Source organism: Oncorhynchus gorbuscha, linkage group LG05 (genome assembly GCF_021184085.1).
Source record: "Oncorhynchus gorbuscha isolate QuinsamMale2020 ecotype Even-year linkage group LG05, OgorEven_v1.0, whole genome shotgun sequence".
Classification (NCBI taxonomy): domain Eukaryota; kingdom Metazoa; phylum Chordata; class Actinopteri; order Salmoniformes; family Salmonidae; genus Oncorhynchus; species Oncorhynchus gorbuscha.
In genome coordinates, this window is record NC_060177.1 from 5,464,077 (window position 1) to 5,486,928 (window position 22,852).

Genomic DNA, 22,852 nt, shown 5'->3' on the forward strand with positions numbered 1-22,852 from the left:
CTCTCCTGTCTCTCTCGTTCCTTCTCTCTCTGTCTCTCTCGTTCCTTCTCTCTCTGTCTCTCTCGTTCCCTCTCTCTGTTCTCTCTCGTTCCCTCTCCTGTCTCTCTCGTTCCCTCTCTGTCTCCTGTCTCTCTCTCTGTGTCTCCCTCTCTCTGTGTCTCTCTCGTTCCCTCTCTCCTGTCTCTCTCGTTCCCTCTCTCCTGTCTCTCTCGTTCCCTCTCTGTGTCTCTCTCGTTCCTTCTCTCTCTGTCTCTCTCGTTCCCTCTCTCTCTGTCTCTCTCGTTCCCTCTCTCCTGTTTCTCTCGTTCCCTCTCCTGTCTCTCTCGTTCCCTCTCCTGTCTCTCTCGTTCCCTCTCTGTGTCTCTCTCGTTCCCTCTCTCCTGTCTCTCTCGTTCCCTCTCCTGTCTCTCTCGTTCCCTCTCTCCTGTCTCTCTCGTTCCCTCTCTCCTGTCTCTCTCGTTCCCTCTCTGTGTCTCTCTCGTTCCCTCTCTCCTGTCTCTCTCGTTCCCTCTCTCCTGTCTCTCTCGTTCCCTCTCTCTCTCGTTCCCTCTCTGTGTCTCTCTCGTTCCCTCTCTCTGTCTCTCTCGTTCCCTCTCTCTGTGTCTCTCTCGTTCCCTCTCTCCTGTCTCTTGTGGTATCTCCAGCAGCTGCCTGCTTCACACAGATCTGTCTCTGCACTCGCTGACCACATGAGAGAATCCATGTGATGTGACGTCGGTTCAAAGCTCCGCCTCCCAAACATCGGCACCTTTGCTCTCAGTGGCAGGGCAGCCGGCCAATAGGGTGTGAGGGAAGGGAAGGGGGATGTGGTCTGTTAGTGACAGCTCTGGTAGAGACGCCTGGCTCTGTTTGGCTGTCTCTTTATACACTCTGTCTCTCTGTCTCTCTCTGTCTCTCTCTGTCTCTCTCTGTCTCTCTCTGTCTCTCTCTCTGTCTCTCTCTCTGTCTCTCTCTCTGTCTCTCTCTCTGTCTCTCTCTCTGTCTCTGTCTCTCTCTCTGTCTCTCTCTCTGTCTCTCTCTCTGTCTCTCTCTCTGTCTCTCTCTCTGTCTCTCTCTCTGTCTCTGTCTCTGTCTCTCTCTCTGTCTCTCTCTCTGTCTCTCTCTCTGTCTCTCTCTCTGTCTCTGTCTCTCTCTCTCTCTCTCCGTCTCTGTCTCTCTCTCTGTCTCTCTCTCTGTCTCTCTCTCTGTCTCTGTCTCTCTCTCTCTCTCTCTCTGTCTGTCTCTGTCTCTCTGTCTATGTCTCTCTGTATCTATCCCCCCTCACAATTTAAATTCAATTCAATTTAAGGGCTTAATTGTCATGGGAAACATGTGTTAACATTGCCAAAGCAAGTGAAATAGATAATATACAAAAGTTAAATAAACAATGATAATTAACGTTAGTCATTATGCTCACAGAAGTTCCAAAAGAATAAAGACATTACAAATGTCATATTATATATATACAGTGTTGTAACAATGTGAAAATAGTTAAAGTACACAAGGGAAAATAAATAAGCATAAATATGGGTTGTATTTACAATGGTGTTTGTTCTTCACTGGTTGCCCTTTTCTCGTGGCAACAGGTCACAAATCTTGCTGCTGTGATGTCACACTGTGGTATTTCACCCAGTAGAAATGAGTTTATCAAAATGTGGTTTGTTTTCGAATTCTTTGTGGATCTGTGTAATCTGAGGGAAATATGTGTCTCTAACATATAGTCATAGATCTCTCCCTCTCTCTCTCTAGTCATAGATCTCTCCCTCTCTCTCTCTAGTCATAGATCTCTCCCTCTCTCTCTCTAGTCATAGATCTCTCCCTCTCTCTCTCTAGTCATAGATCTCTCCCTCTCTCTCTCTAGTCATAGATCTCTCCCTCTCTCTCTCTAGTCATAGATCTCCCCCTCTCTCTCTAGTCATAGATCTCTCCCTCTCTCTCTCTAGTCATAGATCTCTCCCTCTCTCTCTAGTCATAGATCTCTCCCTCTCTCTCTCTAGTCATAGATCTCTCCCTCTCTCTCTCTAGTCATAGATCTCTCCCTCTCTCTCTCTAGTCATAGATCTCTCCCTCTCTCTCTCTAGTCATAGATCTCTCCCTCTCTCTCTCTAGTCATAGATCTCTCCCTCTCTCTCTCTAGTCATAGATCTCTCCCTCTCTCTCTCTAGTCATAGATCTCTCCCTCTCTCTCTCTAGTCATAGATCTCTCCCTCTCTCTCTCTAGTCATAGATCTCCCTCTCTCTCTCTAGTCATAGATCTCTCCCTCTCTCTCTCTAGTCATAGATCTCTCCCTCTCTCTCTCTAGTCATAGATCTCTCCCTCTCTCTCTCTAGTCATAGATCTCTCCTCTCTCTCTCTAGTCATAGATCTCTCCCTCTCTCTCTCTAGTCATAGATCTCTCCCTCTCTCCACCACCTCTCTCTTTGTCAGGAGCTCATAGAGGCTGTTGTCACTCCTCTATATGCTTTCTTTCTAGTCATAGACCTTTCCTCTGATCTCTGCCTCCTCCTAGTCATAGACTAACATGACCGAGAGAGAAAGAGAATGAAGATCAAGACTGTCAGAGAAGGAGAAAGAGAGAGAAAGTCATAGATCTAATCATCCACTCCCAGTCTCTACAGACTCAGCCTACTGTTCCTACTGTCCTCTCCTTCCACCTCTAAACCAGGTGAGTCTCTACAGACTCCAGTCACTAGACCTCTCCTTCCACCTCTAAACCAGGTGAGTCTCTACAGACTCCAGCCTACTGTTCCTAGACCTCTCCTTCCACCTCTAAACCAGGTGAGTCTCTACAGACTCAGCCTACTGTTCCTACTGACCTCTCCTACCACCTCTAAACCAGGTGAGTCTCTACCCCCCATACTGTTCCTACTGTCCTCTCCTTCCACCTCTAAACCAGGTGAGTCTCTACAGACTCCAGCCTACTGTTCCTACTGACCTCTCCTTCCACCTCTAAACCAGGTGAGTCTCTACAGACTCCAGCCTACTGTTCCTACTGACCTCTCCTTCCACCTCTAAACCAGGTGAGTCTCTACCCCCCATACTGTGCCTACTGTCCTCTCCTTCCACCTCTAAACCAGGTGAGTCTCTACAGACTCCAGCCTACTGTTCCTACTGTCCTCTCCTTCCACCTCTAAACCAGGTGAGTCTCTACCCCCCATACTGTTCCTACTGTCCTCTCCTTCCACCTCTAAACCAGGTGAGTCTCTACAGACTCCAGCCTACTGTTCCTACTGTCCTCTCCTTCCACCTCTAAACCAGGTGAGTCTCTACAGACTCCAGCCTACTGTTCCTACTGACCTCTCCTTCCACCTCTAAACCAGGTGAGTCTCTACCCCCCATACTGTTCCTACTGTCCTCTCCTTCCACCTCTAAACCAGGTGAGTCTCTACAGACTCCAGCCTACTGTTCCTACTGTCCTCTCCTTCCACCTCTAAACCAGGTGAGTCTCTACAGACTCCAGCCTACTGTTCCTACTGACCTCTCCTTCCACCTCTAAACCAGGTGAGTCTCTACAGACTCCAGCCTACTGTTCCTACTGACCTCTCCTTCCACCTCTAAACCAGGTGAGTCTCTACCCCCCATACTGTTCCTACTGTCCTCTCCTTCCACCTCTAAACCAGGTGAGTCTCTACAGACTCCAGCCTACTGTTCCTACTGACCTCTCCTTCCACCTCTAAACCAGGTGAGTCTCTACAGACTCCAGCCTACTGTTCCTACTGACCTCTCCTTCCACCTCTAAACCAGGTGAGTCTCTACCCCCCATACTGTTCCTACTGTCCTCTCCTTCCACCTCTAAACCAGGTGAGTCTCTACAGACTCCAGCCTACTGTTCCTACTGACCTCTCCTTCCACCTCTAAACCAGGTGAGTCTCTACAGACTCCAGCCTACTGTTCCTACTGACCTCTCCTTCCACCTCTAAACCAGGTGAGTCTCTACAGACTCCAGCCTACTGTTCCTACTGTCCTCTCCTTCCACCTCTAAACCAGGTGAGTCTCTACAGACTCCATACTGTTCCTACTGACCTCTCCTTCCACCTCTAAACCAGGTGAGTCTCTACAGACTCCAGCCTACTGTTCCTACTGACCTCTCCTTCCACCTCTAAACCAGGTGAGTCTCTACAGACTCCAGCCTACTGTTCCTACTGACCTCTCCTTCCACCTCTAAACCAGGTGAGCCTCTACAGACTCCAGCCTACTGTTCCTACTGTCCTCTCCTTCCACCTCTAAACCAGGTGAGTCTCTACAGACCCAGCCTACTGTTCCTACTGACCTCTCCTTCCACCTCTAAACCAGGTGAGTCTCTACAGACTCCAGCCTACTGTTCCTACTGACCTCTCCTTCCACCTCTAAACCAGGTGAGTCTCTACAGACCCCAGCCTACTGTTCCTACTGACCTCTCCTTCCACCTCTAAACCAGGTGAGTCTCTACCCCCCATACTGTTCCTACTGACCTCTCCTTCCACCTCTAAACCAGGTGAGTCTCTACCCCCCATACTGTTCCTACTGACCTCTCCTTCCACCTCTAAACCAGGTGAGTCTCTACCCCCCATACTGTTCCTACTGTCCTCTCCTTCCACCTCTAAACCAGGTGAGTCTCTACAGACTCCAGCCTACTGTTCCTACTGACCTCTCCTTCCACCTCTAAACCAGGTGAGTCTCTACAGACTCCAGCCTACTGTTCCTACTGACCTCTCCTTCCACCTCTAAACCAGGTGAGTCTCTACCCCCCATACTGTTCCTACTGTCCTCTCCTTCCACCTCTAAACCAGGTGAGTCTCTACAGACTCCAGCCTACTGTTCCTACTGACCTCTCCTTCCACCTCTAAACCAGGTGAGTCTCTACAGACTCCAGCCTACTGTTCCTACTGACCTCTCCTTCCACCTCTAAACCAGGTGAGCCTCTACAGACTCCCCTACTGTTCCTACTGACCTCTCCTTCCACCTCTAAACCAGGTGAGCCTCTACAGACTCCAGCCTACTGTTCCTACTGACCTCTCCTTCCACCTCTAAACCAGGTGAGTCTCTACAGACTCCAGCCTACTGTTCCTACTGACCTCTCCTTCCACCTCTAAACCAGGTGAGTCTCTACAGACTCCAGCCTACTGTTCCTACTGACCTCTCCTTCCACCTCTAAACCAGGTGAGCCTCTACAGACTCCAGCCTACTGTTCCTACTGTCCTCTCCTTCCACCTCTAAACCAGGTGAGTCTCTACAGACTCCAGCCTACTGTTCCTACTGACCTCTCCTTCCACCTCTAAACCAGGTGAGTCTCTACAGACTCCAGCCTACTGTTCCTACTGACCTCTCCTTCCACCTCTAAACCAGGTGAGTCTCTACAGACTCCAGCCTACTGTTCCTACTGACCTCTCCTTCCACCTCTAAACCAGGTGAGTCTCTACCCCCCATACTGTTCCTACTGACCTCTCCTTCCACCTCTAAACCAGGTGAGTCTCTACCCCCCATACTGTTCCTACTGACCTCTCCTTCCACCTCTAAACCAGGTGAGTCTCTACAGACTCCAGCCTACTGTTCCTACTGACCTCTCCTTCCATCTCTAAACCAGGTGAGTCTCTACAGACTCCAGCCTACTGTTCCTACTGACCTCTCCTTCCACCTCTAAACCAGGTGAGTCTCTACAGACTCCAGCCTACTGTTCCTACTGACCTCTCCTTCCACCTCTAAACCAGGTGAGTCTCTACAGACTCCAGCCTACTGTTCCTACTGTCCTCTCCTTCCACCTCTAAACCAGGTGAGTCTCTACAGACTCCAGCCTACTGTTCCTACTGACCTCTCCTTCCACCTCTAAACCAGGTGAGTCTCTACAGACTCCAGCCTACTGTTCCTACTGTCCTCTCCTTCCACCTCTAAACCAGGTGAGTCTCTACAGACTCCAGCCTACTGTTCCTACTGACCTCTCCTTCCATCTCTAAACCAGGTGAGTCTCTACAGACTCCAGCCTACTGTTCCTACTGACCTCTCCTTCCACCTCTAAACCAGGTGAGTCTCTACAGACCCAGCCTACTGTTCCTACTGACCTCTCCTTCCACCTCTAAACCAGGTGAGTCTCTACCCCCATACTGTTCCTACTGACCTCTCCTTCCACCTCTAAACCAGGTGAGTCTCTACAGACTCCCCATACTGTTCCTACTGTCCTCTCCTTCCACCTCTAAACCAGGTGAGTCTCAGACTCCAGCCTACTGTTCCTACTGACCTCTCCTTCCACCTCTAAACCAGGTGAGTCTCTACCCCCATACTGTTCCTACTGTCCTCTCCTTCCACCTCTAAACCAGGTGAGTCTCTACCCCCATACTGTTCCTACTGACCTCTCCTTCCACCTCTAAACCAGGTGAGTCTCTACCCCCATACTGTTCCTACTGTCCTCTCCTTCCACCTCTAAACCAGGTGAGTCTCTACCCCCATACTGTTCCTACTGACCTCTCCTTCCACCTCTAAACCAGGTGAGTCTCTACCCCCATACTGTTCCTACTGTCCTCTCCTTCCACCTCTAAACCAGGTGAGTCTCTACCCCCATACTGTTCCTACTGTCCTCTCCTTCCACCTCTAAACCAGGTGAGTCTCTACCCCCCATACTGTTCCTACTGACCTCTCCTTCCACCTCTAAACCAGGTGAGTCTCTACCCCCCATACTGTTCCTACTGACCTCTCCTTCCACCTCTAAACCAGGTGAGTCTCTACCCTATACTGTTCCTACTGTCCTCTCCTTCCACCTCTAAACCAGGTGAGCCTCTACCCGCTATACTGTTCCTACTGTCCTCTCCTTCCACCTCTAAACCAGGTGAGTCTCAGACCCCCTACTGTTCCTACTGACCTCTCCTTCCACCTCTAAACCAGGTGAGTCTCTACAGACTCCAGCCTACTGTTCCTACTGTCCTCTCCTTCCACCTCTAAACCAGGTGAGTCTCTACAGACTCCAGCCTACTGTTCCTACTGACCTCTCCTTCCACCTCTAAACCAGGTGAGCCTCTACAGACTCCAGCCTACTGTTCCTACTGACCTCTCCTTCCACCTCTAAACCAGGTGAGCCTCTACAGACCCAGCCTACTGTTCCTACTGACCTCTCCTTCCACCTCTAAACCAGGTGAGTCTCTACAGACCCCCTACTGTTCCTACTGACCTCTCCTTCCACCTCTAAACCAGGTGAGTCTCTACAGACTCCAGCCTACTGTTCCTACTGTCCTCTCCTTCCACCTCTAAACCAGGTGAGTCTCTACAGACTCCAGCCTACTGTTCCTACTGACCTCTCCTTCCACCTCTAAACCAGGTGAGTCTCTACAGACTCCAGCCTACTGTTCCTACTGACCTCTCCTTCCACCTCTAAACCAGGTGAGTCTCTACAGACTCCAGCCTACTGTTCCTACTGACCTCTCCTTCCACCTCTAAACCAGGTGAGTCTCTACCCCCCATACTGTTCCTACTGTCCTCTCCTTCCACCTCTAAACCAGGTGAGTCTCTACAGACTCCAGCCTACTGTTCCTACTGACCTCTCCTTCCACCTCTAAACCAGGTGAGTCTCTACAGACTCCAGCCTACTGTTCCTACTGACCTCTCCTTCCACCTCTAAACCAGGTGAGTCTCTACCCCCATACTGTTCCTACTGTCCTCTCCTTCCACCTCTAAACCAGGTGAGTCTCTACAGACTCCCCATACTGTTCCTACTGTCCTCTCCTTCCACCTCTAAACCAGGTGAGTCTCTACCCCCATACTGTTCCTACTGTCCTCTCCTTCCACCTCTAAACCAGGTGAGTCTCTACAGACCCAGCATACTGTTCCTACTGTCCTCTCCTTCCACCTCTAAACCAGGTGAGTCTCTACAGACCCCCTACTGTTCCTACTGACCTCTCCTTCCACCTCTAAACCAGGTGAGTCTCTACCCCCATACTGTTCCTACTGTCCTCTCCTTCCACCTCTAAACCAGGTGAGTCTCTACAGACTCCAGCCTACTGTTCCTACTGTCCTCTCCTTCCACCTCTAAACCAGGTGAGTCTCTACAGACTCCAGCCTACTGTTCCTACTGACCTCTCCTTCCACCTCTAAACCAGGTGAGTCTCTACAGACCCATACTGTTCCTACTGACCTCTCCTTCCACCTCTAAACCAGGTGAGTCTCTACCCCCATACTGTTCCTACTGTCCTCTCCTTCCACCTCTAAACCAGGTGAGTCTCTACAGACCCATACTGTTCCTACTGACCTCTCCTTCCACCTCTAAACCAGGTGAGTCTCTACAGACCCAGCCTACTGTTCCTACTGACCTCTCCTTCCACCTCTAAACCAGGTGAGTCTCTACCCCCATACTGTTCCTACTGTCCTCTCCTTCCACCTCTAAACCAGGTGAGTCTCTACAGACCCAGCCTACTGTTCCTACTGACCTCTCCTTCCACCTCTAAACCAGGTGAGTCTCTACAGACTCCAGCCTACTGTTCCTACTGACCTCTCCTTCCACCTCTAAACCAGGTGAGCCTCTACAGACTCCAGCCTACTGTTCCTACTGTCCTCTCCTTCCACCTCTAAACCAGGTGAGCGTCTACAGACTCCAGCCTACTGTTCCTACTGACCTCTCCTTCCACCTCTAAACCAGGTGAGTCTCTACCCCATACTGTTCCTACTGACCTCTCCTTCCACCTCTAAACCAGGTGAGTCTCTACAGACTCCAGCCTACTGTTCCTACTGACCTCTCCTTCCACCTCTAAACCAGGTGAGCCTCTACAGACTCCAGCCTACTGTTCCTACTGTCCTCTCCTTCCACCTCTAAACCAGGTGAGTCTCTACAGACTCCAGCCTACTGTTCCTACTGACCTCTCCTTCCATCTCTAAACCAGGTGAGTCTCTACAGACTCCAGCCTACTGTTCCTACTGTCCTCTCCTTCCACCTCTAAACCAGGTGAGTCTCTACAGACCCAGCCTACTGTTCCTACTGACCTCTCCTTCCACCTCTAAACCAGGTGAGTCTCTACCCCCATACTGTTCCTACTGACCTCTCCTTCCACCTCTAAACCAGGTGAGTCTCTACCCCCCATACTGTTCCTACTGACCTCTCCTTCCACCTCTAAACCAGGTGAGTCTCTACCCCCCATACTGTTCCTACTGTCCTCTCCTTCCACCTCTAAACCAGGTGAGTCTCTACAGACTCCAGCCTACTGTTCCTACTGACCTCTCCTTCCACCTCTAAACCAGGTGAGTCTCTACAGACTCCAGCCTACTGTTCCTACTGACCTCTCCTTCCACCTCTAAACCAGGTGAGTCTCTACCCCCATACTGTTCCTACTGTCCTCTCCTTCCACCTCTAAACCAGGTGAGTCTCTACAGACCCAGCCTACTGTTCCTACTGACCTCTCCTTCCACCTCTAAACCAGGTGAGTCTCTACAGACTCCAGCCTACTGTTCCTACTGACCTCTCCTTCCACCTCTAAACCAGGTGAGTCTCTACAGACTCCAGCCTACTGTTCCTACTGACCTCTCCTTCCACCTCTAAACCAGGTGAGCCTCTACAGACTCCAGCCTACTGTTCCTACTGACCTCTCCTTCCACCTCTAAACCAGGTGAGTCTCTACAGACTCCAGCCTACTGTTCCTACTGACCTCTCCTTCCACCTCTAAACCAGGTGAGTCTCTAACCCCCATACTGTTCCTACTGTCCTCTCCTTCCACCTCTAAACCAGGTGAGTCTCTACAGACTCCAGCCTACTGTTCCTACTGACCTCTCCTTCCACCTCTAAACCAGGTGAGTCTCTACAGACTCCAGCCTACTGTTCCTACTGACCTCTCCTTCCACCTCTAAACCAGGTGAGCCTCTACAGACTCCAGCCTACTGTTCCTACTGTCCTCTCCTTCCACCTCTAAACCAGGTGAGCGTCTACAGACTCCAGCCTACTGTTCCTACTGACCTCTCCTTCCACCTCTAAACCACGTGAGCCTCTACAGACTCCAGCCTACTGTTCCTACTGACCTCTCCTTCCACCTCTAAACCAGGTGAGTCTCTACAGACCCATACTGTTCCTACTGACCTCTCCTTCCACCTCTAAACCAGGTGAGCCTCTACAGACCCAGCCTACTGTTCCTACTGTCCTCTCCTTCCACCTCTAAACCAGGTGAGTCTCTACAGACTCCAGCCTACTGTTCCTACTGACCTCTCCTTCCATCTCTAAACCAGGTGAGTCTCTACAGACTCCAGCCTACTGTTCCTACTGTCCTCTCCTTCCACCTCTAAACCAGGTGAGTCTCTACAGACTCCAGCCTACTGTTCCTACTGACCTCTCCTTCCACCTCTAAACCAGGTGAGTCTCTACCCCCCATACTGTTCCTACTGACCTCTCCTTCCACCTCTAAACCAGGTGAGTCTCTACCCCCCATACTGTTCCTACTGACCTCTCCTTCCACCTCTAAACCAGGTGAGTCTCTACCCCCCATACTGTTCCTACTGTCCTCTCCTTCCACCTCTAAACCAGGTGAGTCTCTACCCCCATACTGTTCCTACTGACCTCTCCTTCCACCTCTAAACCAGGTGAGTCTCTACAGACCCCCTACTGTTCCTACTGACCTCTCCTTCCACCTCTAAACCAGGTGAGTCTCTACCCCCCATACTGTTCCTACTGTCCTCTCCTTCCACCTCTAAACCAGGTGAGTCTCTACAGACTCCAGCCTACTGTTCCTACTGACCTCTCCTTCCACCTCTAAACCAGGTGAGTCTCTACAGACTCCAGCCTACTGTTCCTACTGACCTCTCCTTCCACCTCTAAACCAGGTGAGCCTCTACAGACTCCAGCCTACTGTTCCTACTGACCTCTCCTTCCACCTCTAAACCACGTGAGCCTCTACAGACTCCAGCCTACTGTTCCTACTGACCTCTCCTTCCACCTCTAAACCACGTGAGCCTCTACAGACTCCAGCCTACTGTTCCTACTGACCTCTCCTTCCACCTCTAAACCAGGTGAGTCTCTACAGACTCCAGCCTACTGTTCCTACTGACCTCTCCTTCCACCTCTAAACCAGGTGAGCCTCTACAGACTCCAGCCTACTGTTCCTACTGTCCTCTCCTTCCACCTCTAAACCAGGTGAGTCTCTACAGACTCCAGCATACTGTTCCTACTGACCTCTCCTTCCATCTCTAAACCAGGTGAGTCTCTACAGACTCCAGCCTACTGTTCCTACTGTCCTCTCCTTCCACCTCTAAACCAGGTGAGTCTCTACAGACTCCAGCCTACTGTTCCTACTGACCTCTCCTTCCACCTCTAAACCAGGTGAGTCTCTACCCCCCATACTGTTCCTACTGACCTCTCCTTCCACCTCTAAACCAGGTGAGTCTCTACCCCCCATACTGTTCCTACTGTCCTCTCCTTCCACCTCTAAACCAGGTGAGTCTCTACCCCAGCCTACTGTTCCTACTGACCTCTCCTTCCACCTCTAAACCAGGTGAGTCTCTACCCCAGCCTACTGTTCCTACTGACCTCTCCTTCCACCTCTAAACCAGGTGAGTCTCTACCCCCAGCCTACTGTTCCTACTGACCTCTCCTTCCACCTCTAAACCAGGTGAGTCTCTACAGACCCCTATACTGTTCCTACTGTCCTCTCCTTCCACCTCTAAACCAGGTGAGTCTCTACCCCCATACTGTTCCTACTGACCTCTCCTTCCACCTCTAAACCAGGTGAGTCTCTACAGACCCATACTGTTCCTACTGTCCTCTCCTTCCACCTCTAAACCAGGTGAGTCTCTACCCCCCATACTGTTCCTACTGACCTCTCCTTCCACCTCTAAACCAGGTGAGTCTCTACAGACTCCAGCCTACTGTTCCTACTGTCCTCTCCTTCCACCTCTAAACCAGGTGAGTCTCTACAGACTCCAGCCTACTGTTCCTACTGACCTCTCCTTCCACCTCTAAACCAGGTGAGTCTCTACCCCCCATACTGTTCCTACTGACCTCTCCTTCCACCTCTAAACCAGGTGAGTCTCTACAGACTCCAGCCTACTGTTCCTACTGACCTCTCCTTCCACCTCTAAACCAGGTGAGCCTCTACAGACTCCAGCCTACTGTTCCTACTGACCTCTCCTTCCACCTCTAAACCAGGTGAGTCTCTACCCCCCATACTGTTCCTACTGTCCTCTCCTTCCACCTCTAAACCAGGTGAGTCTCTACCCCCCATACTGTTCCTACTGACCTCTCCTTCTACCTCTAAACCAGGTGAGTCTCTACCCCCATACTGTTCCTACTGTCCTCTCCTTCCACCTCTAAACCAGGTGAGTCTCTACCCCCATACTGTTCCTACTGACCTCTCCTTCCACCTCTAAACCAGGTGAGTCTCTACCCCCATACTGTTCCTACTGACCTCTCCTTCCACCTCTAAACCAGGTGAGTCTCTACCCCCATACTGTTCCTACTGTCCTCTCCTTCCACCTCTAAACCAGGTGAGTCTCTACCCCCATACTGTTCCTACTGACCTCTCCTTCCACCTCTAAACCAGGTGAGTCTCTACAGACCCCATACTGTTCCTACTGACCTCTCCTTCCACCTCTAAACCAGGTGAGTCTCTACCCTATACTGTTCCTACTGTCCTCTCCTTCCACCTCTAAACCAGGTGAGCCTCTACCCGCTATACTGTTCCTACTGTCCTCTCCTTCCACCTCTAAACCAGGTGAGCCTCTACAGACTCCAGCCTACTGTTCCTACTGACCTCTCCTTCCACCTCTAAACCAGGTGAGCCTCTACAGACTCCAGCCTACTGTTCCTACTGTCCTCTCCTTCCACCTCTAAACCAGGTGAGTCTCTACAGACCCAGCCTACTGTTCCTACTGACCTCTCCTTCCACCTCTAAACCAGGTGAGCCTCTACAGACCCAGCATACTGTTCCTACTGACCTCTCCTTCCACCTCTAAACCAGGTGAGCCTCTACAGACTCCAGCCTACTGTTCCTACTGACCTCTCCTTCCACCTCTAAACCAGGTGAGTCTCTACAGACTCCAGCCTACTGTTCCTACTGACCTCTCCTTCCACCTCTAAACCAGGTGAGTCTCTACAGACCCAGCCTACTGTTCCTACTGACCTCTCCTTCCACCTCTAAACCAGGTGAGTCTCTACAGACTCCCCTACTGTTCCTACTGTCCTCTCCTTCCACCTCTAAACCAGGTGAGTCTCTACAGACTCCCCTACTGTTCCTACTGTCCTCTCCTTCCACCTCTAAACCAGGTGAGTCTCTACCCCCATACTGTTCCTACTGACCTCTCCTTCCATCTCTAAACCAGGTGAGTCTCTACAGACCAGCCTACTGTTCCTACTGTCCTCTCCTTCCACCTCTAAACCAGGTGAGTCTCTACCCCCCATACTGTTCCTACTGACCTCTCCTTCCACCTCTAAACCAGGTGAGTCTCTACAGACTCCAGCCTACTGTTCCTACTGACCTCTCCTTCCATCTCTAAACCAGGTGAGCCTCTACAGACTCCAGCCTACTGTTCCTACTGACCTCTCCTTCCACCTCTAAACCAGGTGAGTCTCTACCCCCCATACTGTTCCTACTGTCCTCTCCTTCCACCTCTAAACCAGGTGAGTCTCTACCGCCCATACTGTTCCTACTGACCTCTACTTCTACCTCTAAACCAGGTGAGTCTCTACCCCCATACTGTTCCTACTGTCCTCTCTTTCCACCTCTAAACCAGGTGAGTCTCTACCCCCCATACTGTTCCTACTGACCTCTCCTTCCACCTCTAAACCAGGTGAGTCTCTACCCCCCATACTGTTCCTACTGACCTCTCCTTCCACCTCTAAACCAGGTGAGTCTCTACCCCCATACTGTTCCTACTGTCCTCTCCTTCCACCTCTAAACCAGGTGAGTCTCTACCCCCCATACTGTTCCTACTGACCTCTCCTTCCACCTCTAAACCAGGTGAGTCTCTACCCCCCATACTGTTCCTACTGACCTCTCCTTCCACCTCTAAACCAGGTGAGTCTCTACCCCCTATACTGTTCCTACTGTCCTCTCCTTCCACCTCTAAACCAGGTGAGCCTCTACCCGCTATACTGTTCCTACTGTCCTCTCCTTTCACCTCTAAACCAGGTGAGCCTCTACAGACTCCAGCCTACTGTTCCTACTGACCTCTCCTTCCACCTCTAAACCAGGTGAGCCTCTACAGACTCCAGCCTACTGTTCCTACTGTCCTCTCCTTCCACCTCTAAACCAGGTGAGCTCTACAGACCCAGCCTACTGTTCCTACTGACCTCTCCTTCCACCTCTAAACCAGGTGAGCCTCTACAGACTCCAGCCTACTGTTCCTACTGACCTCTCCTTCCACCTCTAAACCAGGTGAGCCTCTACAGACTCCAGCCTACTGTTCCTACTGACCTCTCCTTCCACCTCTAAACCAGGTGAGCCTCTACAGACTCCAGCCTACTGTTCCTACTGACCTCTCCTTCCACCTCTAAACCAGGTGAGTCTCTACAGACTCCAGCCTACTGTTCCTACTGACCTCTCCTTCCACCTCTAAACCAGGTGAGCCTCTACAGACTCCAGCCTACTGTTCCTACTGACCTCTCCTTCCACCTCTAAACCAGGTGAGCCTCTACAGACTCCAGCCTACTGTTCCTACTGTCCTCTCCTTCCACCTCTAAACCAGGTGAGTCTCTACAGACTCCAGCCTACTGTTCCTACTGACCTCTCCTTCCACCTCTAAACCAGGTGAGTCTCTACAGACTCCAGCCTACTGTTCCTACAGTCCTCTCCTTCCACCTCTAAACCAGGTGAGTCTCTACAGACTCCAGCCTACTGTTCCTACTGACCTCTCCTTCCACCTCTAAACCAGGTGAGCCTCTACAGACTCCAGCCTACTGTTCCTACTGACCTCTCCTTCCACCTCTAAACCAGGTGAGTCTCTACAGACTCCAGCCTACTGTTCCTACTGACCTCTCCTTCCACCTCTAAACCAGGTGAGCCTCTACAGACTCCAGCCTACTGTTCCTACTGTCCTCTCCTTCCACCTCTAAACCAGGTGAGTCTCTACCGCCCATACTGTTCCTACTGACCTCTCCTTCTACCTCTAAACCAGGTGAGTCTCTACCCCCATACTGTTCCTACTGTCCTCTCCTTCCACCTCTAAACCAGGTGAGTCTCTACCCCCCATACTGTTCCTACTGACCTCTCCTTCCACCTCTAAACCAGGTGAGTCTCTACCCCCCATACTGTTCCTACTGACCTCTCCTTCCACCTCTAAACCAGGTGAGTCTCTACCCCCATACTGTTCCTACTGTCCTCTCCTTCCACCTCTAAACCAGGTGAGTCTCTACCCCCATACTGTTCCTACTGACCTCTCCTTCCACCTCTAAACCAGGTGAGTCTCTACCCCCATACTGTTCCTACTGACCTCTCCTTCCACCTCTAAACCAGGTGAGTCTCTACCCCCTATACTGTTCCTACTGTCCTCTCCTTCCACCTCTAAACCAGGTGAGCCTCTACCCGCTATACTGTTCCTACTGTCCTCTCCTTTCACCTCTAAACCAGGTGAGCCTCTACAGACTCCAGCCTACTGTTCCTACTGACCTCTCCTTCCACCTCTAAACCAGGTGAGCCTCTACAGACTCCAGCCTACTGTTCCTACTGTCCTCTCCTTCCACCTCTAAACCAGGTGAGCGTCTACAGACTCCAGCCTACTGTTCCTACTGACCTCTCCTTCCACCTCTAAACCAGGTGAGCCTCTACAGACTCCAGCCTACTGTTCCTACTGACCTCTCCTTCCACCTCTAAACCAGGTGAGCCTCTACAGACTCCAGCCTACTGTTCCTACTGACCTCTCCTTCCACCTCTAAACCAGGTGAGCCTCTACAGACTCCAGCCTACTGTTCCTACTGACCTCTCCTTCCACCTCTAAACCAGGTGAGTCTCTACAGACTCCAGCCTACTGTTCCTACTGACCTCTCCTTCCACCTCTAAACCAGGTGAGCCTCTACAGACTCCAGCCTACTGTTCCTACTGACCTCTCCTTCCACCTCTAAACCAGGTGAGCCTCTACAGACTCCAGCCTACTGTTCCTACTGTCCTCTCCTTCCACCTCTAAACCAGGTGAGTCTCTACAGACTCCAGCCTACTGTTCCTACTGACCTCTCCTTCCACCTCTAAACCAGGTGAGTCTCTACAGACTCCAGCCTACTGTTCCTACTGTCCTCTCCTTCCACCTCTAAACCAGGTGAGTCTCTACAGACTCCAGCCTACTGTTCCTACTGACCTCTCCTTCCACCTCTAAACCAGGTGAGTCTCTACAGACTCCAGCCTACTGTTCCTACTGACCTCTCCTTCCACCTCTAAACCAGGTGAGTCTCTACAGACTCCAGCCTACTGTTCCTACTGACCTCTCCTTCCACCTCTAAACCAGGTGAGTCTCTACCCCCCATACTGTTCCTACTGTCCTCTCCTTCCACCTCTAAACCAGGTGAGTCTCTACAGACTCCAGCCTACTGTTCCTACTGACCTCTCCTTCCACCTCTAAACCAGGTGAGCCTCTACAGACTCCAGCCTACTGTTCCTACTGACCTCTCCTTCCACCTCTAAACCAGGTGAGTCTCTACCCCCCATACTGTTCCTACTGTCCTCTCCTTCCACCTCTAAACCAGGTGAGTCTCTACCCCCCATACTGTTCCTACTGACCTCTCCTTCCACCTCTAAACCAGGTGAGTCTCTACCCCCATACTGTTCCTACTGTCCTCTCCTTCCACCTCTAAACCAGGTGAGTCTCTACCCCCCATACTGTTCCTACTGACCTCTCCTTCCACCTCTAAACCAGGTGAGTCTCTACCCCCCATACTGTTCCTACTGACCTCTCCTTCCACCTCTAAACCAGGTGAGTCTCTACCTCCCATACTGTTCCTACTGACCTCTCCTTCCACCTCTAAACCAGGTGAGTCTCTACAGACTCCAGCCTACTGTTCCTACTGACCTCTCCTTCCATCTCTAAACCAGGTGAGCCTCTACAGACTCCAGCCTACTGTTCCTACTGACCTCTCCTTCCACCTCTAAACCAGGTGAGTCTCTACCCCCCATACTGTTCCTACTGTCCTCTCCTTCCACCTCTAAACCAGGTGAGTCTCTACCCCCATACTGTTCCTACTGACCTCTCCTTCACCTCTAAACCAGGTGATCTCTACCCCCATACTGTTCCTACTGTCCTCTCCTTCCACCTCTAAACCAGGTGAGTCTCTACCCCCATACTGTTCCTACTGACCTCTCCTTCCACCTCTAAACCAGGTGAGTCTCTACCCCCCATACTATTCCTACTGTCCTCTCCTTCCACCTCTAAACCAGGTGAGTCTCTACCCCCCATACTGTTCCTACTGACCTCTCCTTCCACCTCTAAACCAGGTGAGTCTCTACAGACTCCAGCCTACTGTTCCTACTGTCCCCTCCTTCCACCTCTAAACCAGGTGAGTCTCTACAGACCCAGCCTACTGTTCCTACTGACCTCTCCTTCCACCTCTAAACCAGGTGAGTCTCTACAGACTCCAGCCTACTGTTCCTACTGACCTCTCCTTCCACCTCTAAACCAGGTGAGTCTCTACAGACTCCAGCCTACTGTTCCTACTGACCTCTCCTTCCACCTCTAAACCAGGTGAGTCTCTACAGACTCCAGCCTACTGTTCCTACTGACCTCTCCTTCCACCTCTAAACCAGGTGAGTCTCTACCCCCCATACTGTTCCTACTGACCTCTCCTTCCACCTCTAAACCAGGTGAGTCTCTACAGACTCCAGCCTACTGTTCCTACTGACCTCTCCTTCCACCTCTAAACCAGGTGAGCCTCTACAGACTCCAGCCTACTGTTCCTACTGACCTCTCCTTCCACCTCTAAACCAGGTGAGTCTCTACCCCCCATACTGTTCCTACTGTCCTCTCCTTCCACCTCTAAACCAGGTGAGTCTCTACCCCCCATACTGTTCCTACTGACCTCTCCTTCCACCTCTAAACCAGGTGAGTCTCTACCCCCATACTGTTCCTACTGTCCTCTCCTTCCACCTCTAAACCAGGTGAGTCTCTACCCCCATACTGTTCCTACTGACCTCTCCTTCCACCTCTAAACCAGGTGAGTCTCTACCCCCATACTGTTCCTACTGACCTCTCCTTCCACCTCTAAACCAGGTGAGTCTCTACCCCCATACTGTTCCTACTGTCCTCTCCTTCCACCTCTAAACCAGGTGAGTCTCTACCCCCCATACTGTTCCTACTGACCTCTCCTTCCACCTCTAAACCAGGTGAGTCTCTACCCCCATACTGTTCCTACTGACCTCTCCTTCCACCTCTAAACCAGGTGAGTCTCTACCCCATACTGTTCCTACTGACCTCTCCTTCCACCTCTAAACCAGGTGAGTCTCTACCCCCTATACTGTTCCTACTGTCCTCTTCTTCCACCTCTAAACCAGGTGAGCCTCTACCCGCTATACTGTTCCTACTGTCCTCTCCTTCCACCTCTAAACCAGGTGAGCCTCTACAGACTCCAGCCTACTGTTCCTACTGACCTCTCCTTCCACCTCTAAACCAGGTGAGCCTCTACAGACTCCAGCCTACTGTTCCTACTGTCCTCTCCTTCCACCTCTAAACCAGGTGAGCGTCTACAGACTCCAGCCTACTGTTCCTACTGACCTCTCCTTCCAACTCTAAACCAGGTGAGTCTCTACAGACTCCAGCCTACTGTTCCTACTGACCTCTCCTTCCACCTCTAAACCAGGTGAGTCTCTACCCCCCATACTGTTCCTACTGACCTCTCCTTCCACCTCTAAACCAGGTGAGTCTCTACCCCCTATACTGTTCCTACTGTCCTCTCCTTCCACCTCTAAACCAGGTGAGCCTCTACAGACTCCAGCCTACTGTTCCTACTGACCTCTCCTTCCACCTCTAAACCAGGTGAGCCTCTCAGACCCCAGCCTACTGTTCCTACTGTCCTCTCCTTCCACCTCTAAACCAGGTGAGCCTCTACAGACTCCAGCCTACTGTTCCTACTGACCTCTCCTTCCACCTCTAAACCAGGTGAGCCTCTACAGACTCCAGCCTACTGTTCCTACTGACCTCTCCTTCCACCTCTAAACCAGGTGAGTCTCTACCCCCCATACTGTTCCTACTGACCTCTCCTTCCACCTCTAAACCAGGTGAGTCTCTACCCCCTATACTGTTCCTACTGACCTCTCCTTCCACCTCTAAACCAGGTGAGTCTCTACCCCCCATACTGTTCCTACTGACCTCTCCTTCCACCTCTAAACCAGGTGAGTCTCTACCCCCTATACTGTTCCTACTGTCCTCTCCTTCCACCTCTAAACCAGATGAGTCTCTACCCCCCATACTGTTCCTACTGACCTCTCATTCCACCTCTAAACCAGGTGAGTCTCTACCCCCCATACTGTTCCTACTGAACTCTCCTTCCACCTCTAAACCAGGTGAGTCTCTACAGACTCCAGCCTACTGTTCCTACTGACCTCTCCTTCCACCTCTAAACCAGGTGAGCCTCTACCCCCTATACTGTTCCTACTGTCCTCTCCTTCCACCTCTAAACCAGGTGAGCCTCTACCCCCTATACTGTTCCTACTGTCCTCTCCTTCTACCTCTAAACCAGGTGAGCCTCTACCCTCTATACTGTTCCTACTGTCCTCTCCTTCCACCTCTAAACCAGGTGAGACTCTACCCCCTAAACTGTTCCTACTGTCCTCTCCTTCCACCTCTAAACCAGGTGAGTCTCTACCCCCTATACTGTTCCTACTGTCCTCTCCTTCCACCTCTAAACCAGGTGAGCCTCTACCCGCTATACTGTTCCTACTGTCCTCTCCTTCCACCTCTAAACCAGGTGAGCCTCTACAGACTCCAGCCTACTGTTCCTACTGACCTCTCCTTCCACCTCTAAACCAGGTGAGTCTCTACCCCCCATACTGTTCCTACTGACCTCTCCTTCCACCTCTAAACCAGGTGAGTCTCTACCCCCTATACTGTTCCTACTGTCCTCTCCTTCCACCTCTAAACCAGGTGAGCCTCTACAGACTCCAGCCTACTGTTCCTACTGACCTCTCCTTCCACCTCTAAACCAGGTGAGCCTCTACAGACTCCAGCCTACTGTTCCTACTGTCCTCTCCTTCCACCTCTAAACCAGGTGAGCCTCTACAGACTCCAGCCTACTGTTCCTACTGACCTCTCCTTCCACCTCTAAACCAGGTGAGCCTCTACAGACCCAGCCTACTGTTCCTACTGACCTCTCCTTCCACCTCTAAACCAGGTGAGTCTCTACCCCCATACTGTTCCTACTGACCTCTCCTTCCACCTCTAAACCAGGTGAGTCTCTACCCCCATACTGTTCCTACTGACCTCTCCTTCCACCTCTAAACCAGGTGAGTCTCTACCCCCATACTGTTCCTACTGACCTCTCCTTCTACCTCTAAACCAGGTGAATCTCTACCCCCATACTGTTCCTACTGTCCTCTCCTTCCACCTCTAAACCAGGTGAGTCTCTACCCCCCATACTGTTCCTACTGACCTCTCCTTCCACCTCTAAACCAGGTGAGTCTCTACCCCCCATACTATTCCTACTGTCCTCTCCTTCCACCTCTAAACCAGGTGAGTCTCTACCCCCCATACTGTTCCTACTGACCTCTCCTTCCACCTCTAAACCAGGTGAGTCTCTACAGACTCCAGCCTACTGTTCCTACTGTCCCCTCCTTCCACCTCTAAACCAGGTGAGTCTCTACAGACTCCAGCCTACTGTTCCTACTGACCTCTCCTTCCACCTCTAAACCAGGTGAGTCTCTACAGACTCCAGCCTACTGTTCCTACTGACCTCTCCTTCCACCTCTAAACCAGGTGAGTCTCTACAGACTCCAGCCTACTGTTCCTACTGACCTCTCCTTCTACCTCTAAACCAGGTGAGTCTCTACCCCCCATACTGTTCCTACTGTCCTCTCCTTCCACCTCTAAACCAGGTGAGCCTCTACAGACTCCAGCCTACTGTTCCTACTGACCTCTCCTTCCACCTTTAAACCAGGTGAGCCTCTACAGACTCCAGCCTACTGTTCCTACTGACCTCTCCTTCCACCTCTAAACCAGGTGAGCCTCTACAGACTCCAGCCTACTGTTCCTACTGACCTCTCCTTCCACCTCTAAACCAGGTGAGCCTCTACAGACTCCAGCCTACTGTTCCTACTGACCTCTCCTTCCACCTCTAAACCAGGTGAGTCTCTACAGACTCCAGCCTACTGTTCCTACTGTCCTCTCCTTCCACCTCTAAACCAGGTGAGTCTCTACCCCCCATAATGTTCCTACTGTCCTCTCCTTCCACCTCTAAACCAGGTGAGTCTCTACCCCCCATACTGTTCCTACTGACCTCTCCTTCCATCTCTAAACCAGGTGAGTCTCTACAGACTCCAGCCTACTGTTCCTACTGTCCTCTCCTTCCACCTCTAAACCAGGTGAGTCTCTACCCCCCATACTGTTCCTACTGACCTCTCCTTCCACCTCTAAACCAGGTGAGTCTCTACAGACTCCAGCCTACTGTTCCTACTGACCTCTCCTTCTACCTCTAAACCAGGTGAGTCTCTACCCCCCATACTGTTCCTACTGACCTCTCCTTCCACCTCTAAACCAGGTGAGCCTCTACAGACTCCAGCCTACTGTTCCTACTGACCTCTCCTTCCACCTCTAAACCAGGTGAGCCTCTACAGACTCCAGCCTACTGTTCCTACTGTCCTCTCCTTCCACCTCTAAACCAGGTGAGCCTCTACAGACTCCAGCCTACTGTTCCTACTGACCTCTCCTTCCACCTCTAAACCAGGTGAGCCTCTACAGACTCCAGCCTACTGTTCCTACTGACCTCTCCTTCCACCTCTAAACCAGGTGAGTCTCTACCCCCCATACTGTTCCTACTGACCTCTCCTTCCACCTCTAAACCAGGTGAGTCTCTACCCCCTATACTGTTCCTACTGACCTCTCCTTCCACCTCTAAACCAGGTGAGTCTCTACCCCCCATACTGTTCCTACTGACCTCTCCTTCTACCTCTAAACCAGGTGAATCTCTACCCCCATACTGTTCCTACTGTCCTCTCCTTCCACCTCTAAACCAGGTGAGTCTCTACCCCCCATACTGTTCCTACTGACCTCTCCTTCCACCTCTAAACCAGGTGAGTCTCTACCCCCCATACTATTCCTACTGTCCTCTCCTTCCACCTCTAAACCAGGTGAGTCTCTACCCCCCATACTGTTCCTACTGACCTCTCCTTCCACCTCTAAACCAGGTGAGTCTCTACAGACTCCAGCCTACTGTTCCTACTGTCCCCTCCTTCCACCTCTAAACCAGGTGAGTCTCTACAGACTCCAGCCTACTGTTCCTACTGACCTCTCCTTCCACCTCTAAACCAGGTGAGTCTCTACAGACTCCAGCCTACTGTTCCTACTGACCTCTCCTTCCACCTCTAAACCAGGTGAGTCTCTACAGACTCCAGCCTACTGTTCCTACTGACCTCTCCTTCTACCTCTAAACCAGGTGAGTCTCTACCCCCATACTGTTCCTACTGTCCTCTCCTTCCACCTCTAAACCAGGTGAGCCTCTACAGACTCCAGCCTACTGTTCCTACTGACCTCTCCTTCCACCTTTAAACCAGGTGAGCCTCTACAGACTCCAGCCTACTGTTCCTACTGACCTCTCCTTCCACCTCTAAACCAGGTGAGCCTCTACAGACTCCAGCCTACTGTTCCTACTGACCTCTCCTTCCACCTCTAAACCAGGTGAGCCTCTACAGACTCCAGCCTACTGTTCCTACTGACCTCTCCTTCCACCTCTAAACCAGGTGAGTCTCTACAGACTCCAGCCTACTGTTCCTACTGTCCTCTCCTTCCACCTCTAAACCAGGTGAGTCTCTACCC

General features: G+C 51.5%; 1 protein-coding gene across 3 annotated transcripts in view; it reads right to left on the reverse strand.

Moving 5' to 3' along the window:
* Positions 1-22,852, reverse strand: part of LOC124035464 (nuclear receptor ROR-alpha A-like) — a 380,116-nt gene that overhangs the window by 77,498 nt on the left and 279,766 nt on the right. The window lies entirely within an intron of this gene.